The sequence below is a fragment of the Bufo bufo genome, chromosome 2 (assembly GCF_905171765.1).
Source record: "Bufo bufo chromosome 2, aBufBuf1.1, whole genome shotgun sequence".
In the NCBI taxonomy this organism is placed as follows: domain Eukaryota; kingdom Metazoa; phylum Chordata; class Amphibia; order Anura; family Bufonidae; genus Bufo; species Bufo bufo.
This window is the reverse complement of record NC_053390.1, coordinates 313,303,502-313,326,295: the sequence shown is the minus strand read 5'-3', so window position 1 is coordinate 313,326,295 and position 22,794 is coordinate 313,303,502. Positions and strand designations below refer to the sequence as shown.

At 46.2% G+C, this 22,794-nt stretch overlaps 1 protein-coding gene across 2 annotated transcripts in view; it reads right to left on the bottom strand.

Annotated features, from left to right (window-relative positions):
* The window catches only part of DIRAS2 (DIRAS family GTPase 2), a 96,320-nt gene that overhangs the window by 53,792 nt on the left and 19,734 nt on the right, over window positions 1-22,794 (bottom strand). The window contains exon 1 of one of the 2 annotated variants that reach the window (XM_040416949.1): window positions 8,300-8,454. The exons of the other annotated variant lie outside the window; for it this stretch is intronic. The gene's annotated coding sequence lies outside the window, so the exon portion shown is untranslated. Of the gene's footprint in view, window positions 1-8,299; window positions 8,455-22,794 lie in introns of those variants that run through there. 2 annotated transcript variants of the gene reach the window in all.

Here is a 22,794-nt window from a genome sequence, read left to right as displayed (position 1 = left end):
ATTAGGGGCCTTGGAGCAGAGATGGGCCTCTCGCCTCGCCAACTATGATTTCTCTGTAAAATATCGTGCTGGACGTACTAATGATAATGCTGATGCTTTATCCAGGCTTCCCACAGAGACAGCTCCTGATGATGTGCGAGATGCTTGGGAAGATGTAGAGATGCCGGCTTTCTATAACAAATTTGCTCAACAGGATCAGGCTCGAGCTACCAATGACAGAGCTGCAGTTCCTTCACCCTCCAGTAGGCCTGATCCTAAAGAAGAAAGGTGGGTGAAACTACAGTCTGAAAGTAGAGTGCTGGGTGAGTTGTTGGACTTCATTACTAGTGGCAGAGCCCCTGAGAGGATTCGGCGTAAGAGTGCAGATCCTGAGCTCATCAAACTGTGGAGACAGCGCCATCAACTCTTCATACAAAAGGGCCTATTGCTACGGAGAAGCCTAGACCCAGTGTCCAACGAGAGAGTGCACCAGATTCTTATACCCCGACGAGATGCAGGTATGGTGTTGGAGATGTACCACAATCAATCCGGTCACTTTGGGGTCCAAAAGACTGAGGCTACTATCCGCCAGCGGTTTTACTGGGTGGGCATGAGAGAAGACATGGAGAAGTGGTGTCGGGAGTGTGTAGCCTGTGCCTTAAAACGAAGTGAGCACCATGATCAGAGGGCACCACTGAGACCCATTGTAAGTACTCGTCCTCTTGAACTTGTCGCCATCGACCATGTGAAACTGGAGCCTAGTCGCTCAGGGTATACTTATGCCATGACTATTATTGACCATTTCACTAAGTTTGTTGTAGCGGTGCCTGTGAGAGACCAGACAGCCAAGACTACAGCCGAACTGTTCTGGAAGCACTTCCTCCTGCCCTACGGATGTCCAGAAAAGATCCTCACCGATCAAGGACCTGCTTTTGAGTCCCATCTGTTCCATGAACTGTGCCGCTTACACAACTGTAAGAAGATCCGGACAGCGGCCTACCATCCTCAAGGTAATGGAATATGTGAAAAAATGAATCAGACCTTGATAGAGATGCTGAGGGCCGTGCTTCCTGAAACCAGAGGAGATTGGCCTAATCTGTTGCCACAGCTCATGTTCACATACAATCATACCATACATTGTTCCACCGGGTATACCCCCTTTTATTTGATGTTTGGGCGCCAAGGGACATTGCCTGCTGATCATTCATTGGACATACACGTACCTGATTGCATTAACCCATTATCTAACACCGACTGGGTTGCTGAACATCAAAGGCGATTGAATACAGCCAAAGCCATTGTTCAGGAACGTATGGACTATGCTAGGGACCGACAGCAGAGAGACTATGATCAAGCAGCCCATGCAGAACCCTTGACAATAGGGGCTGTGGTATGGTTAAAAAATAACCGCCGTACCAGTAAACTGGACAGTAAATGGGAGCGAAGTCCCTATGTTGTCACTGCAATCCCAAATGTTGGAACTCACACTTATGAGATCACCCGGGAAGGCAAGGGATCCCAAATTGTACACCGAAACTGGTTAAAGCTCTGCCTGACACCAGAACCTAGTGCCGAGAGTTCTGGATCTGAATCCCCTGTGTCAGAGTCATCAATACCGCCCGAGGATCCTATGCAGGCTGTCAGTAATCTGAGGTATGACGCTGATCCCATGCATTGGCTTCTGACACCATGGTTGAACTTGCTGGTGCCTGCTCCGGCACCTACTGTATCTTCACCTCCAGAAGAGCCGGTTCAAGATGCCCCGGATCCAGTTTCCCCTCTAGTGGATCTAGTTGTTCCTGTTGTTCCTGACCAAGGTCTCACTGATGGAGACCCTCCTGTTGCTCCTCTCTCTTCTACCTCGTTGCTAAGGGAAGAGGTGACCCCTGTATTGAGAAGGTCCACCCGGATGACCAGGGGACGTCCGCCAGTCCGTTTAGGAGACTTTGACTATGCTGGTGGTGTCTCCTCTCGAGCAGTTGCTACTGGTAATACTTTACTTGACATTTGTGCGCAAGAATGGACTCCTCCACGTGAGCCCTTGCCTGTGATACACCCACAGGATACTCCTGGGTAGTTCCGTTATTATACTGCCACCAAAGAAGAATGGACTAACCTGGTTCACCCTAAGTCCGCTGTGCCAGGTCAGCGGCCGTGTCTAAGAAGTAAGAAGACGCCCCTTTCCCTTGTGTCATTTGGTCATGAAGTTATTAATGTTATGTTTTTCTGTGTGAAATAATTATCTATTATATTCATGATGTAATGCTTAAGTTATGTACCATGTTATGCCGGTTCAGGAAGGTGTGTGTGAGTACGAGGCCTTACTCACGTTAAAGTCTGGGGGTGTGCAGCATACGGGTAGGTTACCCGACACTGCTAGGTTGTATGTGTATTTCCCTTTAAGCCAGTTAGGCCTGTTGCAGGCAATCCCTGTTCCAGTCAGCAGAGGGAGCTCCCAGTTCAGTATAAATAGGCAGGGCCTAGCCTAGGAAGGGGAGTTCAGAAGTTTCTAGAGTCAGTGCTGAGAGAGACAGAGGCAAGTCCAGAAAAGCAAGAGGGACTAAAGACAACAGAGGAGGTACTTGATAATTATAAAACCAAGGATATACGCCAGAGCTAGGGCATCGGGCCTTGGAGAAGAGTTTCTATGTTCCAGGATCAGTCAGGAATAGAGTGCAAGCCGCCTGTACTGCAAGTCCTGTGTTTAACACTCTGAAGTCACCTTGCTATATATTGCCTGCATCAAATGTACTGCAACCAACTGTCTGCAAAGGAACTGCACTTCCATCTATGTCCATGTATGATGACTACTAAAGTTTGAGTTCTGTTTTAACATCACGTGGTTCCTCAGTTATTCCTGCTATCAGCAAACGGCGTGCTACCGTTTAATTGGCACTGGCGTCACGAACATTACTTATCATCACCTGCCCTTGCAGAGAGTCAGCTGTCTCAGGTTAGTGTCACAATTGCACTACAACACCCAGGAACATTTCTACACCTAACTTGAGTACGCTGCACATCCCCCACCAATTTATCAGACATTCCCCCCCCCCATACCTCAGTCACCCCTGTATGTCCGTGCCGGCCAGATTCCACACAATGTGCCCGATTCCTGCCCTGCGCAACTCACTCACATTTAGACAGTGAGTCAGCCAGACTCCGTCAGGGCAGAGCGAGCAGCAGGCGGCAGCTTGTCCTGGCAGTGGCGCGGGCTCTCGGATTTAAAGAGACCTCGCACCGCCTGAACAGCTCTGGCTGTGCTGCGGCCAATCAGTGAGCTGCGCGGCGGCGCCCGCCGCTACGATCGGGAGGAGTCAGATGCCTTGCAGTAACTTCTGGGACCTTATATTCCGGGGGGCCTTATTATCGGGGAGGCCTTATTTTCGGGGAGATGCCTTATATTTCAGCAAGAGGCAAAACCAGAGGTAGGTCTTATTTTCGGGGGATGTCTTATTTTCGGGGAAAGACGGTATATATATATATATATATATATATATATATATATATTCAGCATTGCTGTACAGGGAATGTATTCACTCACATCAGCCCCTGTCTATCCATTGTCATTTCTTTTTCTCTGGCATGCCCCCACCAAGACAAATTTCATAGCAAGTTGGAACCATAACCAATGAGTTCATTTTTTACATGGTACAGCAACTGAATGCCTACATGGTGTGCAGTAATTACTGTACATTATTGTACACAGTAAATTAAATTGAATTACAGATCAGAATTTATAGGTTACTGCTAATCTGCACTCAGTCAACCTTTACTGCATCACAGTAGTTGGTGTTAATGGTGATCTAGTTAACTATTTATGAAACAGAAGTTGGATGGTCTGTGCAGTATACATATAGGATGGCTGCAGTGGCGCATGTGACCCCTGGCAACCTCTGGCAATGCCAGAAGTTTACATGCAGGGACCAAAAAGCAGCAAAAAAAGCAATGGACTGAATAAACAGTTGACCGAAGGAGCCAGCAAGGGTTAACAGCAAAACAAACCTCAATATTTATTACTCTGATTCTGCAGTTTACAGAAACACCCCATATGTGGTCATAAACTGCTGTATGGACACATAGCAGGATTCAGAAGGGGAGGAGCGCCATATGGCTTTGAAGGGTAGATTTTGCCGAAATGGTATTCGGGCAACATGTGGCATTTAAAGACGTACCCTGAGGTACCCTACAGCGGAATCCACCAAAAAGAGACTCTATTTGGGAATCTACACCCCTCAAGCAATTTTTCAATTTTATACTTGTGGGGGCTGAAATAAATTTGTAACAACAAAAGGGGGGAAAAAAAGGAGTATTTCGTAAAGTAAAAAAAAAAAGCCTGTTCTGAAAACTGTGCACAGATACAGTACAATCAGTAAAACGTAAAAATATACATTACTGATCACACTCATTGGTTCCAGGGCACATGCAGGCAAATAGAGAGATTGCATCTTTGCTCAGTTTTCCCTTGTTTTTTTCTTTGTGTGTAAAATAAAAAAGAAATCACAGTTATTGTTTTGGTCAGTGATTTCCATCAGTGATGTTTAGCCCAAACCAGATGCGGCTCTAAACACAGATATTTCCCTTATACCTTAAGTCTGTGGAGGCTTTTGGTGCTGATGCAACATTTTTAGCAGAGGTGCAATTACCATCTGTCTGCTTTAGAGCCCCATACACAGTAGGAATCACTGAGCTGTTGTTTTACACACACATCTGGTGGCCGCTGGTTCATTTTGGCAGTGTCCTGCTCTATTGTAGCGTTTTGGTCCGCTCTTGCGCACCTTTGAAGCTGACGTTCACTTTTCATATCAATAGCATGTGGTGCTCTGCAGTTTCCACGTCACTTATTCGCAATGTTGCCATTTGTCCACTCAACTCAACAATACACTTTCACCACAGCAGCACACGAACAGTTCACAAACTGCCCAGTTCCAGAAACACTGTCACCCTTGGCCCAAAAGCCAATACCATCCATTTTTGGAACTCTGATAATTTGCCCCATTTACCCATGACAGCAACAAGGGATATGTGTGCAGACAGCCTGTCGCACATCTTATATATCCACCAAGCCAGCTCATGACACATGACTTCCTTCATGAGCTTCCTGCACAGAAAACTGAATGCAGATACAGTAATGGATGGTACTGATAGGTGCTCAGTATAAAATGTACTACAGTAAAAAAAAAATCTAGCTAAAAATGTATGTATATATATATATATATATATATATATATATAACCCTAACCTTTATTTCTTTTTTTTTAACAAACACGCCATGCCAAAACATGAGCAAAGATGAGAAAACAAAATACATGCGCCAAAAACTGAGCTCAGGTGCTGATCAGTGACGTACAGACTGATCAGCTCTTGGCGGTCACAGCTCGTAAACAGGAAAACTGGAGCAGGGCTGTAAAAAAATAAAAACTGTGACAAAAAGTGTTCATGGGTGGCTTGGCATCCAACTAAAATGAAGGGGGGGGTCCTTTTCAGTACTACTCACCCCCCATTGGAGCCCACCTTCAGCTTCCTCATTGGCTTTTACAGTGAGGAAGCTGTGATTAGTTGGTCAACACTACGATTGGGGCTGCAGAGGGGAGTTACAACCTCCATGGACCCTTAGCTAAGATGGCTGGCTGTCGGGGACAGCTGCCATCTTAGCCCAGTCACCGTGTCATTAGACGAGGTGACTGGTTATTCATTGGGATTAGGGATGAGAAAAGTTATTCAAAATTTGATTCAGCTGCTTTGCAGAATTTCACTAAGAAATTCACTTTGTGACAAATTACTTTGCATGTAGCAAGAGCAATGATGGGGAACATCAATGGTGCCGCCCCGTCATTGAACCCCTCAGATGCCATGTTCATCGCTGATCCCAGCATCTGAGATTAACATTAAGGTCTTTCAGGGTTAATCCACTAAAAAAAGAATAAAAAATACCTTATCCATTTGATCGTGTAGAGGCCACTGCGGCCATCTTGATTGAAGACACCATGCAAAATCTTGTGCGGTGACGTGATGATGTCATATGTCACCACGCGCAAGATTTCACATAATATCTTCACTCAAGATGACTCTTCGCGCGCAAATGGATGAGTTGAGTATGTATTTTTTTATTTTTACCACCATTTTAGGTAAAATTGATTCGTTACCACAGAGCGTGATGAATTCAGCTTCGCGGCAAATCAAAATTTTCCTGAAATTCTGATTGAAGTCCACTTTGGATACTTTGATAAGCTCAACACTAATAGGGATGCACATGTATCTTGCTGGTCTGTAAATCCATGCTGGCCGCGCCATTCATGTAAGGAGACAGTTCTAAAGGGGTTAAATCTGTGCTCTCTATCTCCCTGTCTATGCTTAGAAGTCATGTGGGCAACCCTATCAGTGATTGACAGCTATCTCGCTATGCATAGTCATACAGGAAGTCTCTCAATCTTTTCCCTATAAAAAGAGATATCAATCTGCTCAGTTCCTTCTCTATATCATGCTGCTTGCAGATTTTCATGGTAACAGGTTCACTTTAAGTCACTGGGTTGTCCTCTTGCGTAACGTCTATTTTGATGATTGTGACTTATCTTGGTCCTGCAGATGCTAGGTGACAAGCATTATTACCAGCCAATACAGCGTCCATAGGAGCTCTCATACAGTTTTTAGAAAAACCTTGAAAAGCAGTATTACACTCCATAACTTGTGTTAGAGTATGGAAATATGGGTGGCAATGTAATAGTAGGGAACCTCAGAACTGTTCCATATATTTATTATACTTTTTCCTTTTATGCAAAATGAGATGTACCTGAACTAATCAGACCTATGGCAATGTAATAGTAGGGAACCTCAGAACCGTTCCATATAAATTTTTTATACTTTTTTCTTTTATGCAAAATAAGCTGTACTCTAACTAATCGGACATGGAATGTATTTTAGGCTAAGCAATATACATACAATGTATTCATTTTTTAAATACATATTTGCTTTCTACACTATACACAGCAGATAATCAGCTATCTAGCTTTTCCTTCTTCATATTGTACAATTATTTCATTACTAACATACTCCTAACCTTGTGTTGTATAATCTGATGCTAGCAGTCCATTATAGTATATACGCATCTAAAATGATCTGATTATCTAAATATAGATGGCAGCCAAAGCAACGCCAAAAGGGAACGTACTACAAATCACTAGTTTAAAAAAAAAGGTGCCAGAGGATAGAGCATCATTCTACAGATCTACTTTCAATGGTGTGGGTTTCCTGAAGTCCTATGCAAAACCTTAATTACCGCATTTGGTTACCTCAACACGCCATGTAACAAACTCAACTTTTCTACATTTGTAGACACAGCTTTTCAATATCTCTGCAGAGAATACTCACCCCATTATTTCTTTATTGATATTTTACATTGTGGTATTCTGTATGTAAGAATCATTTTTGCACCTTGTTATCTAATAAGGGAGCATTTAACTGATAGAAAGTTATAATTTAATAACAATGATTATGTTCAGAAATAGATAAATCATGTGTTACAATGTCTTGACAATTTTATCTAATAATATTTTTATATTTGCTGCTGCTTTAGTAGAATAAAAAAACAATTAAAATGTGCAATAAAACATGAAACAATGAGTCATGTGTTATATAAATCGTAGGCTTCCCCTGCTAAAGCCTACATTTAATCTGTGTTTTCTCCATTCGCCGCCTTTTGCTGAGATTGAGGAAGCTAAGCTGATTTAAAGGCTGTGGTATCCCAGTATCTCTTTTCTGATACATTGGGGGTAAGAAAATCAATGGTAATGTTTAACAGGAGTCTCATCATCAAAGGCCAGATTTCCTCCCCTGAACATCCCACAGCAGCTATGCTTTAAAGTTGAGAAAACAGAACAGAGATGTCTAATTGCTTCCCTTGCGCAAAGTATTGATTCCAAATCAGGATTACAGGACATTAACCGAAAATATCCTCCACACAACCAAGATGGATTTGCCTTTGAATGTTGCTGCCCTGCTGAGCATATACATAGTATCAGCAGAGTCAGAGTTCCAAAGCACTGGACAATCTACATGATCTCATCCTATGTAGGGGCGCCAGGGGAACAATGTCTGTGTATAATCAGGAGAAAGACAAATGATCTAGTCTGGACCTTAAGAAGGTAAATAATCAGGTATTCTCATATTATACTCTAGATAGACTGTGCAGACTCACAACAGTGAATGGCTCAGGTGAAGTAGATGCTGCTGACCTGGATTCTAGCACCCAGCAATGCACAATGTAGCAGCAGCAGCCTGGTAGAATCCTTAGACATTTTCTATAGGTAAATAGCAAGATAAATACCTGATAATGAAGAAATCCACAAGAAATATCTTCAGAGTTTTGCTGTCATACTACAAAGAGACCTGGTAGGAAAGAAGGAGCTGTCCTTTCTGGAAGTGCTCAGTCTGCTGCACTGTGATTGTTGCCTTCTGCTGCTTGGATTTGCTGCCTGCTCCTTGATGTACTCCCTGGCTGAGTCTCCCTCCCCCCTTTGTCTCTTTCTGCTTTGGCCTGGGCTGTTTCTTTTTCCTCAGTACCTTGGCTACAGTGCCTTGTGCTCAGGGATGGACTGGCTCCAGCCTCTGCTCCTACTCCTGTTTGTCTAATGGCGACTGCAAATTCAAAGAAGCCTTTTAAGTGCCACCTACTGAATGTTCATGTGAACACTCCTTTTTTTCTTATACACTGCATATTTCTAGTTTCCAGGTTTGGACAAATATGACTGTATTAAGAAATTTGCTGAGTGCATAATGGATGTAATGGAATGGGTAGTACATAATTTAGAACAGTCAACTATTATAACAGAATAAAAAATAAAAAAATAGAAGTTAGTTACTACACTTAAAAACACATTGCAATTCGTGATATATCAACCCAGCAAAGACAAAGGGTGCTAAAACATCATAATATATGATACTTAGTATATGCATCATGTATGTCTATGCATCTAATAACCAACAGCCATTGTCTACACAGAAGTAGGCTAGCTTGTCTCTGTTTTGCAGAAGATTTATAAATGTTGCAGTTTTTTCTGCATTTTATAGTGAAAATCAGTTCAGAGGATCTCCAGAAAAAAAAAAAGATTTTCCTTTTTAATTCATTTAGGAGTCCTCCAGAGGGACATATCAAGGTTGGTTAAGGCCCCTGGTGGGAACCTTCTTCCCAGTAACTGTTAAGTTGATCATACACATTAGATACTCTTTGGTAGATCCCAATGACTTGAGGTGCCCACAAACATTCAATACAGTGCCTTGAACTTTTTCACATTATTTCACATTACACCCACACACCTAAATATATTTTATTGGGATTTTATGTGATAGACCAACACAAAGTAGCCCGTATACGTGAAGTGAAAAGAAAATGATATGTCACTTCCAAAAAATGTTAATAATAAATAAAGATCTTGACAATGTGGGTTAGGGTTTGGGATAGTATTTGTATTCAGCCCCCCCCCCCTGTCAATACGATACTTTTTAGGACCACCTTTCGCTGCATTTATAGCTGCAAGTCTTTTGAGGTATGTTTCTACCACCTTTGCTCATGTAGATCTAGGGGCTTAAATTTAGCAATTTAGCAATTTTCAAGTCCTGACATAGATTCTCAATGGGATTTAGCTCTGGACTTTGACTGGGCCATTGTAACACATGAATATGCTTTGATCTAAACCATTCCATTGTAGCTCTGGCTGTATGTTTAGGGTCGTTGTCTTGCTGGAAGGTGAACCTTCTTTTCAATCTGAAGTTTTTTGCAGCCTCTTTCAGGTTTTTCTCAAGGATTGCCCTGTATTTATCTCTATCCATCTTCCCACAAACTCTGACCGGCTTCCCTGTCCCTACGGAAGAAAAGCATCCCCATAGCATGATGATGCCACCACCATGTTCTACACATAATGTTTTCAATTTAGACCTAAAAGTTAAATTTCGGTCTTATCTGAACAGAGCACCTTCTTCCACATGTTTGCTGTGTCCCCTACATAGCTTGTGTCAAACTGTAAATGGGATTTGTTATGGCTTGCTTTAAAAAATTTTTTTCTTCTTGCCACTCTTCCATAAAGGCCAGATTTGTGGAGTACACGACTATTAGTTGTCCTGTGAACAGACTCCCACTTGAGCAGTGGATCTCTGCATCTCCTCCAGAGTGAACATTAGCATCTTGCCTGCTTCTCTAAATAGTGCTTTCCTTGTCTGGGCTGTCAGTTTAGGTTGACAGTAGAGTTGAGCGGACACCTGGGACCCGAACTTGACCCCGAACCCAAACCCCATTGAAGTCAATGGGGACCTGAACTTTTGAGCACTAAAATGGCTGTAAAAAAGTCATGGGAAGGGCTAGAGGGCTGCAAATGGCAGCAAAATGTGGTTAAGAGCACGGCAAGTGTGGATAGGGAAATGACTTCAAAAACATAAAATACGTAAAAATAAAAAATAATAATCTTGATCTTAGCAGGAGGTTGAGGAGGCGGTGGGTATGGTGGTGTAGGTGCAAGTGGCTGTGGAAGATGAGGAGGTAGCCTACACTGCTTTTTGGTTTTATTTTTTATTTATTTTTGTTTAAATTAGGGTACACCCTAAAACATTGGGTAATATAACCTGTTATAAGCCCCTCCAGCCATACTAAACAAATGTTCAGACAATACACTGGCTGCAGGGCAGGCCAGCACCTCCAAGGCGTAAAGGGCGAGCTCAGGCCATATGCCCAATTTGTAGACCCAGAAGTTGAAGGGGGCAGACCCATCAGTCTGTACATGTAGGCGTGTGCACACATACTGCTCCACCATGTCGCACGTCCCTGTGATGTCCAGGATCCAATTGGATATCTGTTATATCAACTTTCGATGTTCTTTTCTGCGCCTACCATGTTGATCACGGTTAGCGGCGAATCAGGGTTCCACGCCGGAGAGGGAACGTGAGAAAGGGATACCACATCCAAGGGAGGTCAATGTATGAAATGAAATATGATCGAGCGGAATGTGGGAGAAGTTATCAAAGCGGAACGATCGAATGAAAGGAGGGGGCGCACGGCAATTGTCCACTCCCGACTCGGGGAGGTAGTGACGATAAATAACAATATAGGACTCTTAAGATGCCCTGTTATTGGAATGAATAATACAAAATTATAGGGAATGTCACTGGGGTATTTTGGATTTGGAAACGTTAGACAAGAGAGGCCCTGCTGCCGCTTTGTTAACTCTAGATAACTTTTGCCTGATCGCACGTCCCCGTGACGTCCATGATCCAATTGGATATCTTTTCTATCAACTTTCGATGTTCTTTTCTGCGCCTAAGGCTACTTTCACACTTGCGTTCGGGGTTCCGCTTGTGAGTTCCGTTTGAAGGCTCTCACAAGCGGCCCGAACGGATCCGTACTGCCCCTATGCATTCTGAGTGGATGCGGATCCGCTCAGAATGCATCAGTTTGGCACCGTTTGGCCTCCGTTCCGCTCAGCAGGCGGACACCTGAACGCCAAACGGATCCGTCCAGACTTACAATGCAAGTCAATGGGGACGGATACGTTTGACGCTGACACAATATGGTGCAATTGCAAACGGATCCGTCCCCCATTGATTTTCAATGTAAAGTCAGGAGTCCCTATTAATATACCATCGGATCGGAGTTTTCTCCAATCCGATGGTATATTTTAACTTGAAGCGTCTCTATCACCATGGGAACGCCTCTATGTTAGAATATACCATCGGATTTAAGTTAGATCGCAAAACTCAGATCCGACAGTATATTCTAACACAGAGGCGTTCCCATGGTGATGGGGACGCTTCAGGTTAGAATATACTAAAAGAACTGTGTACATGACTGCCCCCTGCTGCCTGGCAGGTGCTGCCAGGCAGCAGGGGGCAGACCACCCCCCCTCCCTGTTTTTAACTCATTGGTGGCCAGTGCGGCCGGCCCCCCCTCCCCCCCTCTGTTTTTAACTCATTGGTGGCCAGTGCGGCTGGCCCCCCCTCCCTCCCCCCCTGTTTTTAATTCATTGGTGGCCAGTGCGGCCGGCCCCCCCTCCCCCCTAATTAAAATGACCGACCCCCCATCATTGGTGGCAGCGGAGAGTTCCGATCGGAGTCCCAGTTTAATCGCTGGGACTCTGATCGGTAACCATGGCAACCAGGATGCTACTGCATTCCTGGCTGCCATGGTTACGTAGCAATTTTAGAAGCATTATACTTACCCGGCGCTCCTCCTACTGGTAAGTGAAAGGTCTGTGCGGCGCATTGCTTATAGCATAGACCTTTCACTTACCAGTAGGAGGAGCGCCCGGCCGGTCACAGACATCGCAGGTAAGTATAATGCTTCTAAAATTGCTAAGTAACCATGGCAACCAGGACTGCAGTAGCGTCCTGGTTGCCATGGTTACCGATCGGAGTCCCAGCGAACTGGGACTCCGATCGGAACTCTCCGCTGCCACCAATGATGGGGGGTCGGTCATTTTAATTAGGGGGGGCGGCCGCACTGGCCACCAATGAATTAAAAACAGGGGGGTAGGGAGGGGGGGGCGGCCGCACTGGCCACCAATGAGTTAAAAATGGGGGGGGGGGGGCGGCCGCACTGGCCACCAATGAGTTAAAAACAGGGGGGAGGGGGATCCCGGCTGCACTGGCCACCAATGAGTTAAAAACAGGGGGGGAGGGGGGGCGGCTGCACTGGCCACCAATGAGTTAAAAACAGGGGGGGGAGGGAGGGGGGGTGGTCATGTACACAGTTCTTTTAGTATATTCTAACCTGAAGCGTCCCCATCACCATGGGAAAGCCTCTGTGTTAGAATATACTGTCGGATCTAAGTTTTCACAAAGTGAAAAATCAGATCTGAAAAAAACAGTTATGCAAACGGATCCGTTCTGAATGGATGCAAGCGTTTGCATTATAGGAGCGGATCCGTCTGTACAGACACCAGACGGATCCGCTCCTAACGCAAGTGTGAAAGTAGCCTAACATGTTGATTACGGTTAGCGGCGAATCAGGGTTCCACGCCGGAGAGGAAGCGTGAGAAAGAGAGACCACACCCAAGGGAGGTCAATGGCTGCAATGTGATCGAGCGGAAATGTGGGACAAGTTATTAAAGCAGAAGAAGGATCGAATGAAAGGGCCAATTAAAGCCGAATTTTTGAAATTTAAGTCCCTGTCACCTATGTTGAGCAGGGGTTTTTCATCGCCAGAAATGGGTTAATGTCACCCACCAATGGAACAGATGATTTTTAAAAATTTCGGTCCCTGTCACCTATGCAGAGCAGGGGTTTATTCACGGCACAAATGGTAAAATGTCACCCAAGAATGTACCCGAAAAATTCGTGAAATTTATTAACCTGTCTACTAGGTAGAGCAGGGGTATATCACAGCCAAAAATTGGTGAATTTCACCCGAAAATGTAACAGACAAATCAGTGAAATGACATAAAATAAAATAAAATACGTACAAATAAAAAAAAACTATTTTGATGTATGAGGTGGAGGTCCATATGAAGTAGGAGGTTGAGGAGGCAGTGGACATAGCGATGTAGGTGGAAGCGGCGGTGGAGGAGGACAAGGTAGCCAACACTGGTTTTTGGTTTAAATTTTGATTATTTTTTTAAAATAGGGTACACCCGAAAAGAGTGGGAAATATCAAAAATACAACAATGAGCAATTGCGCTGTAGTATAACAATGGCTGGGTAAGGTCGGTATAAATGTCTATTCTGCACAAGGTATGGACAAGTCCTGTGGGATCCATGCCTGGTTCATTTTAATGAACGTGAGCTTGTCCACATTGGCTGTGGACAGGCGGCTGCGCTTGTCTGTGATAACGCCCCCTGCAGTGCTAAACACACGTTCAGATAATTCACTGGCTGCAGGGCAGGCCAGCACCTCCAAGGCGTTAAGGGCAAGCTCAGGCCATGTGCCCAATTTGGAGACCCAGAAGTTGAAGGGGGCAGACCCATCATTCAGTACGTGTAGGCATGTGCACACATACTGCTCCACCATGTTGGTGAAATGCTGCCTCCTGCTAAGGCGTTCCATATCAGCTGGTGGTGCTGGTTGTTGTGGCATGCTGACAAAGCTTTTCTACATTTCGGCCATGCTAATCCTGCCTTCTGAGGTGCTGGTGGTGCCCCAGCTGCGTTGGCAACCTCCTCCTCTGCCTTCACCTTGTGCTTCCATTGTGCCCCCGCTGTCAGGTGGGAATGCCACCAGCAGCGCATCTACCAGCGTGCGCTTGTACTCGCACATCTTACAATCACGCTCCAGTGACTGACTTAAGGACGGTACGTTGTCCTTGTAATGAGGATCCAGCAGCGTGGACACCCAGCTATCAGCACAAGTTAGAATGTGGGCAACTCGGCGGTCATTGCGGAGACACTGCAGCATGTAATCGCTCATGTGTGCCAGGCTGCCCAGAGGCAACGAAAAGCTGTCCTGTGTGGGAGGTGTATCGTCTGTGTGCTCTGTATCCCCCCAGCCATGCACCAGTGATGGCCATGAGCTGGTTTTGGTGCCACCCTGCTGTGAACACGGTTCCTCCTCCTCCATCTCCTCATCATCCTCCTGAACTGTGCCCTGGACGGACAATTGTGTCCCTAGCGTTTGTGGGTGCGGGAACCCACCCTCGGAGCCACTTGTTAATGACTGTCCGGAAACCCTATGTAATGATCCCTCTTCCTCCTCCTCCTGCTGTGCCGCATCCTCTTCCATCATCGCCAGAAGCGTTTTATCAAGGAGGCATAGAAGTGGGATAGTATAACTGAAAACTGCGTTATCGGCACTGGCCATGTTGGTGGAGTACTCGAAACAGCGCAACAAGGAACACAGGTCTCGTATGGAGGCCCAATCATTGGTGGTGAACTGGTGCTGTTCCGCAGAGCGACTCACCCGTGTGTGCTGCAGCTGAAACTCCACTATCGCTTGCTGTTGCTTGCACAGTCTGGCCAGCATGTGCAAGGTGGAGTTCCACCTTGTGGGCACGTCGCATATGAGGTGGCGAGCGGGAAGGCCGAAGTTCCGCTGCAGAGCTGACAGGCGAGCAGCAGCAGGGTGAGATCGCCGAAAGCGCGCACAGACTGCCCGCACTTTCTGCAGCAGCTCTGACATATCGGGGTAATTTTTAAGGAACCTCTGCACAACCAAATTCAGTCAATGCGCTAGGCAAGGAATGTGCGTCAAACTGGCTAGTCCCAGAGCTGCTATGAGATTTCGCCCATTATCGCACACCACCAGACCGGGCTTGAGGCTCACTGGCAGCAACCACTCATTGGTCTGCTGTTCAAGGCCCGTCCACAGCTCCTGCGCGGTGTGGGGTTTGTCCCCCAAACAGATACATTTTTAAACTGCCTGCTGTTGTTTACCCCTGGCTGTGCTGAAGTTAGTGGTGATGGCTGACCGGATGAGGAGGCGGTAGAGGATGAGGAAGCGGAGTAGAAGGAGGAAGCAACAGGAGGCAAAGAGAAGTGCCCTGCAATCCTCGGTGGTGAAAGGACATGCGACAAACTGCTATCCGCCTCAGGCCCAGCCACCACTGCATTTACCTAGTGTGCTGTTAGGGGGATATAACGTCCCTGACCGTGCTTACTGGTCCACGTATCCGTAGTAAGGTTGGCACACCTGATTTTGTCCCCCACTTGGTTGTGCAGGGAAGGGATAGCTCGCCTGGAAAAGTAGTGGTGGCTGGGCACCGCCATAAGGCTTTTAAAACTCTCCGTCTCCACCAGACGAATTGACAGCATTTCAAAGGCTAGTAATTTTGAGGGCCAGGGATCGCGGGTGGGTAGGGGTGTACTTCCTCTTCCGCTCCAGTGTTTGGGAGATGGAGAGCTGAACGCTTCCCTGGGACATTGTGGATATGCTTGGTGACCCAGGTGGTGGTGTTGCTGGCAGATCCTCTGTTTGCGGGGTGGCGACTCCACTGCAGCTCGTGCTTTGCTCTTAGATGACTGGTCATGGTTGTGCTCAGGTTGAGAACGTTTATGCCTCGCTTCAGGCTCTGATTGCACAGCGTGCAAACCACTCGTGTCTTGTCGTCAGCACATTGAAGAACTGCCACGCCAGGTAACTCCTTGGAGCTGGCTTTGGTGTGCTCGGTCCCTTGCTGCGGTGGGCAGTAGCAGGCTTACTGTCTAGGGAACGGCCGCTCCACTTTTGCACCCTGTTCCCTCTTCTGCTGTGTTGGTGGCTCTGTGTGACCACCGCCACCGCCTCTTCCTCTGAACTACACAGGTCACTCGCATGACCTTGATTTCACATGGGGTAGAGGACCTCATCGTCCTCCCTATCATCTTCCACCCAGTCTTCACCCTTGCCCTCCTTGTTGGTCTGCACACTTTCGAAAGCCCCAGCAGTTGGCACCTGTGTTTCATCATCATCCGAGACGTGCTGTGGTGGTCCTCCCAGTGGCGTAGGGATCGCCATAGCAACTAGGCGACCGCATTCCAATTTATTTTTTATTTTTATTTTTTTATTATTAACACACACAGACAGCCAGGAGGTGGCGTAACTACCGGGGAAGCAGCTGCTTCGGGGACAGACAGTTTATTTTCAAGTTAGTTAAATATCGAGGGCCCCTTCACAGCAGCCTTAATGTTCAGGCCCCCTCGCTAATGTGCTCTAATCTTACTGTATTCTAAAGTCTCCTGATGTGTCTGGGATTCGAACCCACAACCTCCAATGTATCAGTGTATCAGAGGCAAAGCATTAACCCTCACAGCCATAAAGTAGGCATTGCAACTGACTGAAAAAATTTGACACTTCTACTGTTATAGCTGGCTAAGTGTAAATCTATACACATGACAGCTGCCCCAACACACCCAGCACTGCTATATCTCTATGTGACAGCTATGTGACAGCTATCCCAGCACACTCAGCACTGCTATATCTCAATATATGAGCAGCTGTATAGATGTACACTTAGCCAGCTATAACAGTAGAAGTCTCATAATTTTTCATTCAGCAGCAAGGCAAGGTCTTGAGGTTAGGTGCTCTGCCTCTGATACAGAAGGTCATGGGTTCGAATCCCAGCAGAAACCTTTTCTGAAATACAAGCAGTGACGACATACAGGGCGGGACACAGGAAGAGGCTGCATCGCATCGCTGACATGGAGGTAAGTAGAAGTGTTTATTTTTATTTTTTTTTAATACCCGACTGTTACTGGGGGAGCGCGGGGCACTTGATACTGGCACATGAGGGGAGGGGAGTTGGCACCTGACCTGATACTGGCACCTGGGGGGGGGGGGTGGCACCTGACCTGATACTGGCACATGGGGATGGGGGGAGAGGCACCTGATACTGTGGACGGCACTGTTTAGGGGAGGGGGATCTGTGTATGGCACTATTAGGGGAGGGGGGTCTGTGGATGGCACTATTTAGGGGAGAGGGATCTGTGGATGGCACTATTTAGGGGAGGGGGGATCTGTTGATGGCACTATTTAGGGGAGGGGGATCTGTGGATGGCACTATTTAGGGGAGGGGGATCTGTGGATGGCACTATTTAGGGGAGAGGGATCTGTGGATGGCACTATTTAGGGGAGGGGGATCTGTGGATGGCACTATTTAGGGGAGAGGGATCTGTGGATGGCACTATTTAGGGGAGGGGGGATCTGTGTATGGCACTATTTAGGGGAGGGGGGATCTGTGGATGGCACTATTTAGGGGAGAGGGATCTGTGGATGGCACTATTTAGGGGAGGGGGATCTGTGGATGGCACTATTTAGGGGAGAGGGATCTGTGGATGGCACTATTTAGGGGAGGGGGATCTGTGGATGGCACTATTTAGGGGAGGGGGGATCTGTGTATGGCACTGTTTAGGGGAGAGGGATCTGTGGATGGCACTATTTAGGGGAGGGGGATCTGTGGATGGCACTATTTAGGGGAGGGGGATCTGTTGATGGCACTATTTAGGGGAGGGGGATCTGTGGATGGCACTATTTAGGGGAGGGGGGATCTGTGGATGGCACTATTTAGGGGAGGGGGATCTGTGGATGGCACAGAGGGGGGGGGCCCATAATTTTTTTTTGCTATGGGGCCCATGCATTTCTAGCTACGCCCCTGCCTCCCATGTACTCATCTTGAAACATAAGTGGTTGGGCATCGGTGCACTCAATCTCTTCCACTTCTGGGGCCGGGCTATGTGGATGGCCCTGGGAAATCCTGCTTGCAGAGTCATCAAAAAGCAGAAGAGACTGCTGCATGACTTGGGGCTCAGACTGCTTGGCTGATTTGCAAGGGGGTGAGGTGAAAGAATGATGGACATCGGCTGCAGGTACCAACTCTGATCTTTCAGCAGGAGACTGGGTGGGAGACAATGTGAAGCAACTGGAGGCACTCTCAGCAACCCAATCTACTATCGCCTGTACTTGTTCTGGCCTCACCATTCATAGAGCTCACAAAATAAGGCTGAAGGTTCTGTTGCCTACTCGCACCTGAGGAAGGTGTTTCACTTGTGCTTGTAGCTGGCACAGATCGACCACGTCCTCTCCCTGCAACAGGACCTTCACCAGCAGCACCACGACTGGGGCCACGTCCCTTATTTGACGCTCTCCTCATTCTCCGCAAATTTAGGATGTTGCCCAAAATGGGTGTTTTTTTAATAACAGAATAGAACACCAGCATCTAACACGTGTAATTCACACTGACAGATGCAGCAAAGGCTGAAAATTTAGTATTTTGCCCAAAATGGGTGTTTTTTTTAACCCAGAATATTATTGCAGTATTTCTAGCTTGTATGTCACACTAACAAATGCAGCATAGGCCCCAGATGTAGGATATTGCCAAAAATGTGTTTTTTTGAACCCAGAAAATTATTGAAGTATTTCAAGCTTGTATCTCACACTGACAGATGCAGCCAAGGCCGCAAATTTAGTATTTGGCCTAAAATGTTATTTCTAGCTTGTATGTCACACTAAGGCTACTTTCACACTCGCGTTTTGTATGGAACCGTCTTGTATCTGCACAGACGGATCCGCACCAATAATGCAAACGCTTGTATCCATTAATAACGGATCAGTTTGCATTATCCATAAAAAAAAAGTCTAAGTCAAAACAGATCCGTCTTGACTTACATTGAAAGTCAATGGAGGACGGATCCGTTTTCAATTCCACCATATTGTGTCAGTGAAAAACGGATCCGTCCCAATTGACTTACATTGTAAGTCTAGACGGATCCGTTAGGCTCTGCATAGTCAGACGGTCACCAAAACGCGGCAAGCTGCGTTTTAGTGACCGTCTAAAAAACGCAACGAGACCAAACGCAGCCAAACTGATGCATTCTGAACGGATCCTTATCCATTCACAATGCATTGGGGCTGAACTGATCCGTTTTGGGCCGCTTGTGAGAGCCCTGAAACAGATCTAACAAGCGGACCCAGAAACACCAGTGTGAAAGTAGCCTTACAAATGCAGCATAGACCCCAGATGTAGGGTATATCAAAAATTCTTTAGTTTTTTTTAAACCCAGAAAATTATTGAAGTATTTTAAGCATGTCTTTCCTACTGACTAATGCTGCAAAGGCACCAGATGTATGGTATTGCCAAAAATGGGTGTTTTTTTAAGCCCAGAATATTATTGCAGTATTTCAAGCTTGTATCTCACACTGACAGATGCAGCCAAGGCCGCAAATTTAGTATTTTGCCCAAAATGGGTGTTTTTTTTTAAAACCCAGAATATTATTGCAGGATTTCTAGCTTGTATGTCACATAAAAAAATGCAGCATAGGCCCCAGATGTAGGGTATTGCCAAAAAGGGGTGTTTTTTTAAAACCCTTAAAATTATTGCAGTATTTCAAGCCTAAATTTCACACAGACAAATGCTGCAAAGGCCACAGATGTTCTTGCCATAAATGGGTGATTTTTTTAAACCCAGAATATAATTGCAGTAGTTCAAGCTTCTATTTGACTGTCACAAATACACATATGCTGTGCTGGTGCACAGAACTTGCATAAAATGGCCGCCGCTGCCCACCAAACTAACAGACGGATAAAAGTAATTTTTCTGGGTCACTGTGCTCAGGGCCGGGTAAAAAGATTGTGCACTGTACCCACAAAACAAAATCTAGGTAGATAGCTGAGCACTTCAGATTAAAGATTCTGTCCTATTATCTCCCTCACAGCAGCAGCATCCTATCCCTACACCAATCAGAGAAGAGTGATTTGCAGCGCTATGTGACTCCAGCTTATATAGAGGCTGGGTCACATGCTGCACTGGCCAATCACAGCCATGCCATTAGTAGGCATGGCTGTGATGGCTTCTAAGGGCACACAAGTTAAACGCTTGTTGATTGGCTGCTCTGCAGCCTTTCAAAAAGCGCCATTAACTCGCCAAACACCGAACCCAAACTTTTACTGAAAAATTTGGGTCCGGGGTCCAAAAATCCTAAAGTTCGGTACGAACCTGAACTTTACAGTTCGGGTTTGCTCAACCCTAGTGGACAGCCATGTCTTGGTAGGTTTGTAGTTGTGCCATACTCTATGGATGATGGGTTCAACAGTGCTCTGTGAGATGTTCAGAGCTTAGGATTTTTTTTTATAATCTAGCCCTGCTTTACACTTCTCTATAAGTTTATCCCTGACCTGTCTGGTGTGTTTCTTGGTTTCATGATGCTCTTTGATCACTAATGTTCTCTAACAAACCTCTAAGACTTTAACAAAATAGTAGTGGTTATACTAAGAATAAATTACATACAAATGGACTGTCACGAGTGTCACGGTGCGCTCTGTGCGTGGCTACAGGAGGCGGGGACTGCCGGGGCACGCTCGCGTCATCAGCACACCCGGCGTCACCCGTTCCTGTAGTAACCACACTGGGGCTGAGTGCCGAGTTGATCACTCGGCGCTCAGCTGTATGGGCTGTATTGGAACTCAGGAGTCATGTGACGCTGGCCACGTCACATGACTCCACTAGCGCCCTATTTAAACAAGCAATCTGCTGGCCACAGATTGTTATTGAGGTCATTCCTGCGATATACTTACCTGGTTTGTTGTTCCAGCTTGGCTTCTGATTTCCTGTCCGTCTCATCCCTTGGTCTTGGCATTTCCTCCTGGTTCTGACTTCGGCTTCTCCTGATGATCCTCTGCTTGCTCCTCCGGTACCTTACTGCTCTCTTGGTTTTTGACTCGGCTTGTTTGACTACTCTGCTGCATGTGTTGTCTGTCTTCCCTGCACTTTCCTAGCTAAGGGCTTGTTGACCAGTTGTCCCTTGTCACTAGGACGTGCGAGGCAAGTAGGCAGGGACAGGGGTGCGGGTGGAGCTCAGTGGTCACTTCCCCACCCCCTTTGTGTGATAACGAGGGTGTCACGACCTATCACTGACCATATGGTGCCTGGGTTCAGAAGGTCGCAGTGGCTGGCTACTCGCTCGGTTTCTCGAGAGATCACTCCTTGACCTAGTGGTGAGAATGGATTCCGGTCCAGATTTTCCTGCTTAGGTTTGCAATCTTTTTTGTCCTATTTAGGAATCTGTAGCTTTTTCTTTCAGCTGTTCTCTTTCAGCCACTCCCAGCTACTTTATATTTTCCCTTTCTGCTTCCCTTGTTGCCAGATATAGACCTTCTTTCCAGATCTTCTATTCTGACCTCTGGTGGAGTTGGAGTTGCTGTAGAGCTGTTGGAACTGTTGCTGTCGGATCTCTGGTTCTCTCCTGTTTGGGTCTCCTTTTGGGGATTGTTTGTGCTGTTTGTCCTTTCCCTGTTGTTACCCTAGGTGTCAGTGGTGAGGACAAGTGCTCCCACTGCCCTACTCACTACCTAAGGCACATGATCGGCGTACGGGTTAGCAGCCTGTCTAGGGACATCAGGGCAGCAAGGTGCCAGTGCTAGGTGAGTTAGGGGTCACCACTCCTCCCTCTCCCTAGTGAAAGGGTACACCCCTGCCCTCCCCACTGCGCCGCACATCTGTTACCTGCCATATAAGACGTGATTGGACTCTATCAGGACACGTGGGAACTGCAAAATTAATGTGACCATGTTGCATGCCATTCTGCATTGCATCTCCTGTTGTATCCCTGTTCATAGGCTGGTCTGGAGTAATTTATACATCCCACCACTAGATGGGGATAGCACTTAGGTTATATAAATACTTAAGTCAGGCCTAGTGTAGAAAAAGAAAGGTAGAGAGGAGAAGGTAGAAGAGCAGAGTCAGTTGTAAAAGCTGAGGCTACACACCACAGAGTAATGGGTGAAGTCAGCTGCAGAAATGAGGTAGAGCCAAGGTATGAGGGGCAGGAGAGTGTTTTCCTCCTGTGATCCTCTTAGTTCCTACATCCTACAACCAGAGGATAGTGTTTGCGTCACTGGAAGAAAAACCAAGCTAAAGAGAGACATTGGTGATAACAGCCACTACCTAAGGCTTAATGGGCACCTTTGCACATGGGCAGCCTCACCATACATTGAAGAATACAGATTAGCTACCTGTTTAAGGGCTTGGAAGATACAGAAACAATAGGACTAAGCATACCAGTAAGTACTACAGGCAACCTCACCAAATTATACTGGTTCAAAAGAGACCTTGAAGCTAAGTTAAAACCCAGGCAAACCTATTAACAGTGGATCAACAGAATTCCTCTAAATCATTAAAGACTGTATTCTGTCTGGATGTATATGCCGCAACTGGAACAAACTTCAGTAAATGTTGTGAGTTGTATCCTACCACTGTCTACTTCATTCTTCAATTTAATTACAACTTGTTGTACCACCATTAACGGTACTGGCGTCACGACAAATAACACCAAGGGACCCAGCCGCCACAAGCACCCTAAACACCACTGCCATCAAGAGCACCTCAACCTCCATCTAGGCTGGTGCTTCCCTACCACAGAGTGTGCCTCTGAGGATT